Source organism: Zootoca vivipara, chromosome 5 (genome assembly GCF_963506605.1).
Source record: "Zootoca vivipara chromosome 5, rZooViv1.1, whole genome shotgun sequence".
NCBI classification, from domain to species: Eukaryota; Metazoa; Chordata; class Lepidosauria; order Squamata; family Lacertidae; genus Zootoca; species Zootoca vivipara.
The window spans coordinates 84,859,646-84,870,446 of record NC_083280.1 but is presented as its reverse complement, the minus strand read 5'-3'; positions in this window follow the sequence as shown (position 1 = coordinate 84,870,446).

The following is a 10,801-nucleotide window of genomic DNA, read 5'->3' as shown; positions in this document are numbered from 1 at the left end:
CTTTAAACCTTTCTGGGTATACCAAGATGACCTAATATCAAGGAATTCATTTCCATTGTAGTGGAGGCCTCTGCTTGTGTTCCAAGAGACCTGACATGGCTTGAGATTCCATTTAAAAAGGTTTTGGTTCTACAGTCCTATTTCTGTCATACAGTAAATGCTCAGTGTAACCAGGGAACGAGGAGAACAAAGGCTGGTTGAATGTTCTTGACTTGGTGCTTGGCACAGACTCATTCCTTTGGAACTCTTTTCTTGCCCCTAGAAAACATAGTGTTATTTGAAGGCTTGAATATTCCTACTGCAGAAATGTTTGAAGCACAGATGTGTAAATAAAGGTGGATTTTGCTCAAATTTGAAACCTGATTTAATTTATATTTTGTATTTGTTGTATTAAGCTATTGAAACATTAAATAAAATCTAAGGTGAGTTAAAATGTTTAGATGACTGGGTCCTGTGTGTTATACATATTTTAACCCCCCCCCTTTATATGTAGGTTAGGACAATTTAAGCATTAAATATAAAAGTTATTTTTATTTTTAAACACAGTACGCCAGAGACACCTTTTAACTGAAGAGTCATCTATTACAGACCAAATTCACTACAGACCAGTACCCTTGAGTCCAGCTTTTACACTGTAAAATTTTCAGGATCTAGAATGGTCATTCATAAGCTACATGCCACAAGCGAGTGACTTGAGTGATGAGAATTCAATTTCTCAAGGCTCCTGTGAGCCAACAGTACTTATATACAGAGCAGGCTGCCTCTCCTTTTTCACTGGGGTTGGGTTAATTCTGCATGTCTACAGCAGTCATTTGGTCATTTCTAATGAGACAAAGCAGGTACATGAAGGAATGTCCAAAAAAAATTGTTGCTACTAATTACTGGATCTTACGGTAAGATTATGAACTAGGACTGCCGAGACTCCCTGAATTTGCATTTCATGGTCCTGTGGGTTAAACCACTGAGCCTAGGGCTTGATGATCAGAAGGTTGGCGGTTCGAATCCCCGCGACGGGGTGAGCTCCCGTTGCTCGGTCCCAGCTCCTGCCAACCTAGCAGTTCGAAAGCACGTCAAAAGTGCAAGTAGATAAATAGGAACCGCTACAGCGGGAAGGTAAACGGTGTTTCCGTGTGCTGCTCTGGATTGCCAGAAGTGGCTTAGTCATGCTGGCCACATGAACTGGAAGCTATATGGCGGCTCCCTCGGCCAATAATGCGACATGAGCGCACAACCCCAGAGTCGGTCACGACTGGACCTAATGGTCAGGGGTCCCTTTTACCTTAATATTAAATACAGGTCTCTGCTGAAAAGAAGCCCTGTTTTAAAAGTTGTTTTTAGCTTCCACTTTGCTTGAGCGTTGGTAGAATCTCAAATTTCAGAACTGCATATGGCTGGCAGTTTTGAGCTTTTTTCTCTTTTTTTTGCTGTTTGAATTTTTTTATATACTTTTCAAGTTTATACCTTTCACTAATTTTACAGTCGTTTTGACATTTCAAAACTTCCTCTTTCTGCAGTTCTTTAAATTAGTTTTTAATATCTTCTGCCTACCCAAATTAGCTTAATTTGCTCATTTACTCATCATCTTTAAATATAAAACCACAGGTTATTACAATAATCCTGCCAATGTTTTAATCTGTTTATAATTTATCTGTAAATATTCAACAAACCATTTCTATTTTTTTATAACAAAAATTGCCATTTTGATTTCTTACTCTTCCGCCAAGTTTCACCATTTCTGCATATTCCCTTAGTGGCAGTTTTGAATTTGTTAACTGGCTAAAATACTTGGTCTAGTTGCCAGGCTATCTAGATCTTAATGGATATGTCACTCTTTATAAATTGCCAATCTTATAAGTGCACAATACCGGGGGGGGGGCACACCTACCAAGAGCATTTTGTTTAAGCCTAATTACAATATTGGCTTAAGGAGTCGAAATCAATACGGCTCATTAGATTGAGATTCTCAACGGACGACTGCCGGTGGACATTGGGGTGAAGCATGTGAAGTGCAACTCTTTGATTTTTTTCAAAGCTCAACTGTGATGAAATTTGAAAGCCGATTTGTATTTTTGCAGCAGATGTAAACCGCAACACATATCCCAGATGTTCCGGGGTCTTTACATGAAGCATGCCAGAATTCATTTCCTTGTGGTGGGAAGGTCAAATCGGGTTATTTTAACCCTGACTTGGTTTCACATTGTCTGCTCATGTGCTAATCAATGCTAAATTGTTTCCTCAAACACAGCGTTAACATATATGTATGGTCTGGGCTCTGGATTCGAGTCCTGATTCTCCACTATTAAGGGCTGCTTAGGCTACAGTCCCATACATAACCGTTCCTGGAAGCAAGTCTCATTGAACTGTTGGGACTTGCTGCTGATCCCTTTTTATGCAATTACCACACTTTTCCATGTACAAGACTAGTTGTTTTTCTTTAAAAATTATGCTAAAAAGTGGGGGTGTCGTCTTATACATGGGTAGTTCATAGAGTGGGCATTCAATTGGTTGCTTCTGCGGCTGTCAGCAGCTATTGGGCGTGTTATTGGTTGCCGCATCGAGGGCTGGTGTTGATTGGCTAATGCTGAGGCAATTGGGCAGGCGATTGGCAGCTTCTGCCGGCAAGGGGACAGACGAGAGGCGGATTTTGTGCTGGTGAGCAATTTTCGGCAATACCCCCTAAGAAAAGCTCAACAACCTTGTGCACCCCCCCCCCAAAGCTCAACAACTCTGAGCCCTCTCCCTGCATTTTCTTAAATTTGAGTCCCTAAAAATAGTGTTCTACATGGGGGCGTCTTATACACGGGAAAGTATGGTGTTCGCAATCTAAGGCTGCAGTTGTGCCTCCTTGCAACCACACCCCCTCTCACTTTTCCTGACCTCTCCTTTCCTACGCTCATTGCTCTATATTGCTCTCTCCTCCCCTTCAGTCTATGGTGAATATTCTTTATTGTTATTACAGTATTTATCATTTTATATCATAACAAAAAAGAAGAAAGCATTTCAACAATAAATTTCAACCTCGCTCGGACAAGATTGGGCTTTTTGGCTTAGGGCTCCGAGGGCTCATTTTGGGGGGCTCTGTGAAGCATAGAGTTTCCGCCGCCAAACGTTGCAGGGTGGCATTTGCCAGTGTTTGGCGCTGCTTTCGGGTGAATTAAAAGACGTCAGATTTCAGCAAAATCTTGACCCCTCGGATTAGGGCGGTGAGGGCTCGTTTTGTGGGGTCCTGTGAAACATGGTGTTTTCACTGGCAAGTGTTGGAAGGGGGGGGCTTTGTACTGGCATTTGGGCCCGCTTTGAAGTGAGTCACAGTGTCAGCGGCTGGTCTAGAGTGGAGGATTGGGAAATGCAAGCGTGGGAAGATCAGCTTCTAACAGAAGAGGAGGGGGAATACTTGCGCCACCCGCCCCCCCCCTTTTCCAGTGTTTCCTGAAGCAGAGAGACAGGCAGATTCAGTGGCTGCCCAGTTGAGACAGAAGCTGCCCAGTTTTGAGAACCTAAACAACTGGAAGGAGGGAGGCAGTTGGGCGATATACAGTGGTACCTTGGTTCTCAAACGCCTTGGTTCCCAAGCACCAAAAACCTGGAAGTAAGTTTTCCGGTTTTCGAACGTTTTTCGGAAGCCGAATGTCCGATGCGGCTGTCAGTTATTATTTCCGGGGCGCCTGCAGCAATCAGAAAAAAAATGTTTTTCCACGGGTTAAGGCACTGAGGGCTGGTTTTTGTGGTCTATGAGAAAAGGTGCTTTTTGCACCGCCAAACCTTGCAGGAGAGAATTTGCAATAGTTTGGCGCCATTTTTTCAGTGAATTGGATAACGTCAGATTTTTGGTGAAATCGTGACCCCGCGGGTTAGGGATGTTTTCGAAAAAATGTTTTTCCACGGGTAAGGGCACCGAGGGCATCTTTTAATTTTGTGACTGTTGTCACTCGGTGGCAGGTAGATTTGACTAAACAGTTCTCAAGTCAAAATGACGGTGGCTCTTAATTTCAAACGATGGATTTCAAACAGCAACTTTGAGGTGTATGTGCTGGAAGGTTGAGACAAACACAGAATAAGAACATTCTTAACAGCCGGTGCTTTGTCTACTAGCAAGAAACACAACGGCCTGACATTTAAGGGTGAAAGGATTACCCTCCAGGGAAAAAAAAATAGTTTGTTTAGCATTCTGCATTTTCATACTCCAGCCCAGCGCTTTTGCTTTTCGCCTTAAAAAATGTTTAAAGGTAAAGGTAAAGGGACCCCTGACCATTAGGTCCAGTCGTGACCGACTCTGGGGTTGCGCGCTCATCTCGCATTATTGGCCGAGGGAGCCGGCGTACAGCTTCTAGGTCATGTGGCCAGCATGACAAGGCCGCTTCTGGCAAACCAGAGCAGCACATGGAAACGCCGTTTACCTTCCCGCCGGAGTGGTACCTATTTATCTACTTGCATTTTGATGTGCTTTCGAACTGCTAGGTTGGCAGGAGCTGGGACCGAGCAACGGGAGCTCACCCCGTCACAGGGATTCGAACCGCCGACCTTCTGATCAGCAAGCCCTAGGCTCAGTGGTTTAACCACAGCGCCACCTGGGTCCCTAAAAAATGTTTAGGAGTACTCTAATTTTGTCTCAAGAAAATCACCATTTTATAGTTCGAATTGGGAAAAATAAATACAGTCAAGTACAAAGATTCGCAAAATGTTTAGGGGTGTGCAGACCCCTGCATCTCCCGGGGGGGGGGGGAGCACTGTTCCAGCCATATTTCTTAAAGGAAGAAAGAAACAAAATAACCGCAGCCCTTCACAATGTGTAATTGCACCAAACAGGTGTTTGCTAACTCTACAGGTAGAGTGACCAGGGAGCTGCAGTGGCTGCAGCCCCTTTTGAGTGTAGCCTCAGTGGCATACCCAGGCTGGCAGCAGATCATAGACTCTTGACAGAGACAAAGGAAGCTTCACCGCTGTGATTCAAGCTAAGGGAGTTTTTCGACACACATTCGCAATTTGTCCTTGCCACGTGGGGGCAGTATTGCGAAGCTGCTCAGGCTCGGAAAATAAAAAAATTACAGTCAGATGTGAGAAATAAGGAGGTGAATTTGCATTTGACTACGGACAGGTCTTTCTGCAGGAGATTAATTTCTTTATACCATTTTACAGTGCCCGTTAACAAACAAAAAAAAGAGACACACTCATGCAATCTGGAACAGTTAAAACAGCATCAGCATAAAAGCAGTCGCAGAAAACAACCACCGTTCAAACCACTTAAAGGCACTGAAATGAAAAAGTTTGTGAGACAACAGAAATGTGTGGTTTTTAAAATTTATTTATTCGTTGTTTTTTTTCAAATTATAGTTTTACAATCACATTACAAACAAGATTCCAATGAATCTCCTGGAATTCCCTCCTCCCCTTTCCTCCTGCATATAATAAACCAAATCTTTTACATCTCCATTATATCCAAAATTCACCATTAAACTACAAGTGTTATTCCAATCCTACTAAGAATTTTAACTGTTTAATGGTTTTTAAGATAAATTATACATTTTCCTCATTCTTTTTTAAAATTTTGGTCTTCCTGCTTTCTGATTCTTCCTGTCATTTTTGCCATTTTGGCATAATCCATCAACTTAATTTGCCACTCTTCTCTGGTTGGGACTTCACCTTCTTTCCATCTCTGGACCAGTAACACCCGTGCAACTGTGGTCGCCTACATAAATAGTCTTTTCTGCTCCATTGGGATCTTGGCACCTAGAATTCCTAAAAGAAAGGCTTCAGATTTTTATTTTTATTTTTAGAAAAAAAGTCATAAATCATTTCCCAAAATTCTTTTAATACCTTACATGTCCACCACATATGATAGAAGGTGCCATCAAGACAAGGTGCTAAAGAGGCCACAATGTAGGTGCCAGGCAAATCTTTGTAGGAAAGGCATTGCACCAACTAGGGTGCCACCACAGAAAAGACCTTCTACCTAGAAGCCACACACTTCTTGTTGTGCAGCTATTAAAGGCACAGAAACTCTGCCAGAAAAGAAGTAGCAAACCTAGGCTTTCTGCAGCCCATAAAGAAGAATTCAGGTGTGTCTTTAATTAACAGAATACACACGGATACGAGAAGGCCACCCAGTGCAATTTGCTCCACCCCAATCTTAAATTTATTTATTTATTTGCTCCACCCCAATCTTAAATTTATTTATTTATTTAGAAGCAAGTCCCATTGATTTTAATGGCACATGATTTCCCCACTGCGCCAGCAGAAAGGCCGATAACAGAGGCGCCCCTTGTATATTGCCTTCCTAGACCTGACAAAGGTCTTTGACTTCGTCAGCTGAAAAATAACTCTTCACACTGCCCAGCAAGATAGGATAGGCGACAAGGACCTGATTTCAGGCACGAGGCCCATTGGCAGGCCAACTCCGCATTATGAAGATGTCTGCAAATGAAACGTGAAGGCTGTCAACATTAACTCCGCCATGTGGGAATCCCTTGCAGACAACCATAGTGCCTGGAGACAATTGGTCTGGTTGTGTGTCCACAGCAGTGACCAGAGGAGGAGCACGGAGAGAAGAAAACACCATTGTGCATCTGCAGCAGCACAACTGGGGGTCTTCCCCTGCCCCAGCTGCAACAAAACATGTCTCTCCTGTATCAGTCCCTACAGCCACAGCAGGCGCTGTGCCTTCCAACATTTTTTACTTCACCCCTTAAACGCGCACTCTTCCATTGTCTCCCGGGGACAGATGGATGCCAACCATATTTCCAAAGGAGCATACACTTAACTGCAGTCTGGTGCTACCGTATACCTATTTAATCCTCAGTGAAGTTGCACTAAGTTGAACAGGATATTGCCTTAGAAGACCTCTTGAACTATAGGAGCCAACTCCTAGGGGTTGAGATCCGTTTGACCCCCCCCATAAAATATTTGAGGGTGGCCCCCCCCCAAAGTTGATGGGCACTGCCATTCAAATGGTGTGCTTGCATCTTGTGATCAATTATATGGACCGGGGCTCACCTGCCCCTCCATATTTTATTCAAGACAATGCCTGTCTCAGACAATAAAGTGGAACCAAACTATATAACATGTTTTGTGCACGTTTGCTCTGAAGTAAGTCTTACTAGGTACAATAGGTAAGTGGGTTGGGATTGCAGTTTTGAAAATATACGCCCCTCCCACTGACATATAAGTGGCAGGAAGTGATTGTTTAGTCTTCCTCCATTTACAAGAGGCCCCTACAGCCCCTTTAAAGACAGAGGTCCTTCTCCCTAGAAAGAGGCAGTGACAAAAGTAGTTTTGCACCAGTGCCAAAGTCCACATCTTCTGCAAACGGAGTCTTGAATTGAGTCAGATTGCCTTGAAGGAAGCAAAACACCGAGAGACGGTTTTCACTTATGCCAGAAAACCTGCTTTTCTCTGCGCTGCAGGGGGAAATGGTGGAAATGAAGAAAGAGGAAACGGTTGACAAGAAAGAGAAGAAAAAGAAAGCACATAAACGGTCGCATAAAGAGAAGAACAAATGTGAGTACAATCGTGGCCACATTAAGAAGAGAGCTCCATCATTATCCTCATGGTTCAGGATTGACTCAGGGTGATGATGGAGCAGTCAGGCGTTTATTTGGGCCCTAAGACTGGGAGGGGCTGGCCTCCTCACTGCTCTGTGGGGAGCAGAAAGCCAGGTGGGAATTCTTGTTAAGCACACTCTCTTGACTCTTCCAGTTTAAAGGAGAGTCTTCCTAGGCATCTCCATGATCCTCGCAATGGTCGTGCTGTTATAAATCTCCTTGTATCTCTTATAGATCAGACATGAACTAATTAGGGTTGTATGAAGATTATATGATTACCTGTATATGATGGCAAGCAGCCTGCAGGGGAAGGTGTATGGAGGTTAGTCTGTAATTAGGGTGCTATTTTGGCTGTAAGATTCTAAGGCCTGCTCTTGGATATATTCAATATTCAATTGCAAACAATCCCCCCCATGTAGTCTTAGAATACTGATTGTGATTTGTCCTGTTGTGTATCTCATAATAACCAGAGGGAATAGCATAAGTGCTTCTTTTCAAGCAAAAGGATTTGGCATGTGTGCCTGTTACTAGGGCTGTTGTAACTGGCTTGCTGGATCTTACCTGGATTCTATCCATGTTACTTTTTATCTTATTTTTTATCTGGATCCCGCTTTCAAGCAATATAGAACCAAAGATAGGAGGCAAAACTGTCTTTCTGATCATGCCTGCTCCTACCTTTCATTGTTCTCTAGGACTAGGTCCACATTAGATGCCGGCGCTAAAGATAAAAAAAAGTTTGAGTGACACACCCATTGACTGAAGAAAGGGCTTGCTGGTTATTTTGAATCCAGTTGTTTGTCTTCCTGGTGGAAGAGTGATTACAATCCATAGGGGATAGTGGGGAAATCCCTAATTTTATTGTAGCTGTAAGAAGGGCAGTATTGCATGCACTCCTAAACAAAAGGCGGTTTTCATTCTCTTTCAAATTTTTCAATGCACTTTTACCGTTTGCAACTATTAAAGAAAATTTGCTGGCCCATGCAAATAAAGCCAACCATTATTATGCTCGTGTTGTAGAGAGTTGCACCAGTTCTGCAAGTTGCACCAGTTCTGCAAGTTGCACCAGTTCTGCAAGGTAGTTGGTGGTGTTATATCCGCATTGATCGGGGGGGGGGGAGCTAAGAAACACATATTTTGCACACCTTACCTGCTTGCCCCAGAACATAGGCAAAGGGTGCTTTATTCCCCAGTATGAACATTGCTGTAACCCACCCTGGGACCTTGGGGTGGAGGGCGGAAAATAAGTACGTAAGAGAAATTTGGGATAGTTCTGTTCTTACCGGTACTAGGTACAGTACCTCATCTGCTAGTTTCCCCTTTCCAGTGCCCTGGCATAGTTCAAAATGAATTCCAGCGGTTGTGATTTGGGAAGTGGCAGTTGTACAGTCCCATTGTGCTTTAGTGTCCATGCATACTCGATAGAAGTGAGATTCATGCAGCTGAATTCTAGGGGGGGGGTTCTGGGGGGAATGCAGGGGTACACATACCCCTAAACATTTTTTCATTGGGTGAATTGTCTAAACCACTGTGAGCCTCTTGGGCTTGCCGATCGGAAGGTTGGCGGTTCGAATCCCCGCGAAGGGCTTAGTTCCCATTGCTCTGTCCCAGCTCCTGCCAACCTAGCAATTCGAAAGCATGCCAATGCAAGTAAATAGTTACAGTTGCGGCGGGAAGGTAAACGGCGTTTGTGTGCTTTGGTTTCCGTCATGGTGTCCTGTTGCGCCAGAAGCAGTTTAGTCATGCTGGTCACATGACCTGGAAAGCTGTCTGTGGACAAATGCTGGCTCCCTCGACCTGAAAGCGAGATGAGCGCCACAACCCATAGGCGCCTTTGACTGGACTTAACCGTCCAGAGGTCCTTTACCTTTTTTTACCTTATCATATTGCATTGAACTGTTTTGATGCCGTTGGTCACGCCATTTGTTTGGAAACATGGGATATCAATTATTCTGACAAAAAAATGCTAAGATAAAAACGTATCTATTTATTTTACAAACTACTTCTAGGGGCATGGGGGGGGGGGTTAAAGCCTTGCAAATAGCAACTTTATTGCAGAAGTATGCAACACTAAATATTTTATTTCAAAACTGGAAGGGGGAAATGGAGCATGGCCTGTACATAAGAGACAGTCCACAGTTAATATGTTATGCCTCAATACAACATGACAATCCTCTCCTTTTCACATAAGCATTGGATGGAATTTGATCCAGCTAAGTGAAGTCTTTATTAGTGTTCTTCTTGATTGCTAAGTTGTTCCCCTTGGAAACTGTGTTTTAAGTATTTGTTCAGGTTTGGACAATGGCGATTCTTAACAATTTTGCCTATTTTTTAACTATCCTTTGCGACGTGGCTTAACCAAATAATAATGTGCACCAAAAGGCAGATATGTGGGCAAAATTGGTTCATGATTTGCTTTGGACAGGTACCAGGAAAAAAGGAACCGATCCCAGAAGCATATGATTACGGTGTGCTTAGGGCTGCAAAATCGTTGACAAAAGTGGGATTTGCTTCTGAGAATCAGTGTGTAGCAGGCTGCTGCTGAGCTAAGAATCCAGAAATCCATTTTCAGACTCTCCTCTGCTGTGCACTGATTAGGTGATCTTCGGCAAACAATTTCCTAATTCCGGAATCCAGCATGGATTCAATTGTTGGACTAACCAGGACAGCCTGGGAACAGCCCACTAAGGCGGAATCTACACACATATATATATAAAAATGCTGTTTTAAAAAACGTTTTGAAAAATACTCACCCCAAAATGGAAAGAAGCAGAAGTCCCAGCAAAGGAAGAATGGATACAAAAACTTATGGAATATGCAGAAATGGCAAAACTTAATGGGAGAATAAGAAATCAAGACAACAAACCTTTTATAAAAGAATGGAAATGGTTTATTGAATATTTGCAGATAAATTGTCAACAGGTAAGAACATTGGCAGGATCATTGCAATAACCTGCAGTTTTATAAGAGTATATATTTAAGGCAGATGCAACTGCATATCTGAGCGGTAGATTCGCAAAAACCCCAGTAGAACATCGTTTGTGCCCTTGCCTTATGAAAATTAAAGAGGATCTTATACATTACCTCCTCTATTGCCCCATTTACTCGGGCTTTAGAGACGCAATGCTGCAAATTATACCCAACTCTATAATCAATCCTGAAGATAGAGTAAAATTTTTGTTAGTTGATGCAAACCCACGTATTACCCATGCGGTAGCAGTTTTTGTGATGAAGGCCATGAAAGCCAGGGAAAGATTTATGGATGA